Here is a 3,500-nt window from a genome sequence, read left to right on the forward strand (position 1 = left end):
TTGGCGCCGTTGCCGGGGATTGTTCGTGTTTGGACAACTGACGGTTTATTTTGTTGCTTAGATTAGGAAAAATTTTTTCTTGGTTTAGAGTCTCTTATTATTGTTTTTTATTAAAATTTTAGAATCCTTATTTTCTCTTTCAAAAAAATAAAAAGAAAAAAAAAATTTCTAAAAGTAATTTTTATTGAATGTTTCTTGTTTGATCTTTAGTTTTTCTTGTTTTGTGATTTTTCTTAACGCCAGAAAATTGGTGGAAGGCTGGCGCTGAACGCCCAGACCATGCCCAAAACTGGCGTTCAACGCCAGAAACAAGGCAAAACTGGCGTTCAACGCCAGAAATGGGCAAGGATCTGGCGTTGAACGCCCAAACTGGACAAGATCTGGCGCTGAACGCCCAAAATGGGCACAATTCTGGCGTTCAGACGCCAGGAATAGACAAGGAGTTGGCGTCTAACGTCACTCCAGTTTCTAACTCTGGCACTCAATTGCCAGTGAGGGATCAGACACACACAAATGCTGATAACAACCCCTCTAAAAAGGCTTCTTCAACCACTTCTGTAGGCAATAAACCTGCAGCAACTACGATTGAGGAATATAAAGCCAAGATACCTTATCCTCAAAAACTCCGGAAAGAGGAACAGGATAAGCAATTTGCTCACTTTGCAGACTATCTCAGGACTCTTGAAATAAAGATTCCATTTGCAGAAGCACTCGAGCAAATACCTTCTTATGCCAAGTTCATGAAAGAAATCTTGAGTCATAAAAAAGATTGGAGAGAAACAGAAAGAGTTCTCCTCACTGAAGAATGCAGTGCAGTCATTCTGAAGAGCTTTCCTGAAAAGCTTAAAGACCCTGGGAGTTTTCTGATACCATGCATATTAGAAGGTAATTGCACCAAAACAGCCTTATGCGATCTTGGGGCAAGCATCAACTTAATACCTGCATCCACTATCAGAAAGCTTGGCTTAACTGCCGAAGTTAAACCGACCCGAATATGTCTCCAACTTGCTGATGGCTCCACTAAATACCCATCAGGCGTGATTGAAGACATGATTGTCAGAGTTGGTCATGTTCTTGTGTTCTTGTGAGTCTTCAAAGTGTTCTTGAGTTTTCCTTGTGACTTGATCTTAAAAATTTTAAGTTTGGTGTTCCTTGGTATTTTCTCTCCAAAATTTTCAAAAACAAGGAGCACTAGATCTAAAAATTTTGAATCCTGTGCTATCTTATTGTTTTTCTCTCTCCTCTTTAAATTCAAAAATATCTTTTCTCTCTGTTTTAAAGCTAATTTTCGAAAATTACCTTTAAAATTCAGATTTTTACTCCAAAATTTAAAACCTTTTTCAAAAATCATCATATCATTTTCAAAACTTCCTAACCACCTTCTCTCTCTCCTCATTTTTTCGAAAATTTTTAACCATTTTTATTTATTTTATTTTAATTTATTTCATTTTTGAAATAAATAAATAAATAAATAAATAAAAATAATTTTTTTTATTTTACATCATCTCCCTTTCTCCATCATGGATCTAAGAAGACCCTTCCTAGCAACTGGACGATCCCTCATTGACGTCCAACAGGGGGAAATAACCCTGAGAGTCAATGATGATGAGTTTAAGTTGAACGCTGTCAAAGCCATGCAGCATCCTGACACATCAAAAGACTGCATGAAAGTCGATCTTATTGACTCTTTGGTAGAAGAGATCAACATGGCTGAGAGTCTCGAATCAGAGTTGGAAAACATCTTCAAAGATGTTCAGCCTGATTTAGAGGATTCAGAGGACATGAAAGAGCCTCTGAAAATTTTTCTGGAAGAAAGGATACAAAAGAAGAAATTAATTACTGATGCAAAGTATTACTTGTGGGATGAACCTTATCTCTTTAAGAGATGTGCAGACGGAATAATCCGTAGGTGTGTTCCTAGAAAAGAAGCGCAGAGGATCCTATGGCATTGCCATGGATCACAATATGGAGGCCATTTCGGAGGTGAGCGAACAGCCACCAAGGTCCTCCAATGTGGCTTCTATTGGCCCACACTCTATAAAGATTCCCGAGAGTTTGTGCGTAACTGTGACAGTTGCCAAAGAGCTGGCAATCTGCCTCATGGTTACGCCATGCCTCAACAAGGAATCTTGGAGATTGAGTTGTTTAACGTATGGGGAATTGACTTCATGGGACCTTTCCCACCATCATACTCAAACACTTATATTGTGGTGGCAGTTGATTATGTATCAAAATGGGTTGAGGCCATTGCCACACCCACCAATGATACTAAAACGGTGCTGAAGTTCCTCCAGAAACATATCTTTAGCAGGTTCGGTGTCCCTAGAGTACTCATCAGTGATGGGGGCACCCACTTCTGCAATAAACAGCTTTACTCTGCCTTGGTTTGGTATGGGATTCGCCACAAGGTGGCTACTCCATATCATCTGCAAACTAATGGGCAAGCTGAAGTCTCTAACAGAGAATTAAAGAGAATCCTAGAACGGACAGTAAATACCCGTAGAAAGGATTGGGCACGGAGCTTGGATGATGCTCTGTGGGCTTACAGAACAGCATTCAAGACCCCTATAGAGACCTCTCCATACCAACTAGTGTATGGTAAGGCATGTCACCTGCCCGTGGAACTGGAACATAAGGCCTACTGGGCAATTAGATTCCTAAACTTTGATGCCAAATTAGCAGGAGAAAAAAGATTGCTCCAGCTAAATGAGCTAGAGGAGTTCAGATTCACAGCTGGAAGCGCTTGTTGGGAGGCAACCCCAATTTTTATTTATTTTCATGGTTTTTCATGTTTTATTAGGTTCATGATCATGTGGAGTCACAAAATAAATATTAAAAATTGAAAACGGAATCAAAAACAGCAGAAGAAAAATCACACCCTGGAGGAAGCACCTGTCTGGCGTTCAACGCCAGAACAGAGCATGGTTCTGGCGCTGAACGCCCAGAACAAGCATGGTTTTGGCGTTCAACGCCAGAAATGGCTAGCAAATGGGCGTTGAACGCCCAAAATGGGCACCAACCTGGCGCTGAACGCCCAGAGTTGTGTGCAAGGGCATTTTGCATGCCTAAATTGGTGCAGGGATGTAAATGCCTTGACACCTCAAGATCTGTGGACCTCACAGGATCATTTCAAGATCTATGGACCCCACAGGATCCCCACCTTCCCTCCTCATAATCCTAGTTTTTTTTTTCCACATCTTCTTCTTCATCTATTCCTTCTTCTTTTGCTCGAGGGCGAGCAAAATTCTAAGTTTGGTGTGGTAAAACAATTATGTGAAGGATCTATAGCTCAGTAGTAGAACATGTGGCTACAAATCAAGAGATCCCTGAGATACCTCAGGGGATGCACTTCCCTCCACATAATTATTGGAAGCAACTGAGGATAGAAATACCAAAAATCATTAGGAATCAAGCCACAAAGGCAAGGAAGAGACATAAAAGAGCTCAAGAACATCATTGGTGCCTCAAGAAGGAAATGCCATCATCACTAAGGTGGACTC

The sequence above is a fragment of the Arachis ipaensis genome, chromosome B10 (genome assembly GCF_000816755.2).
Source record: "Arachis ipaensis cultivar K30076 chromosome B10, Araip1.1, whole genome shotgun sequence".
Lineage (NCBI taxonomy): Eukaryota > Viridiplantae > Streptophyta > Magnoliopsida > Fabales > Fabaceae > Arachis > Arachis ipaensis.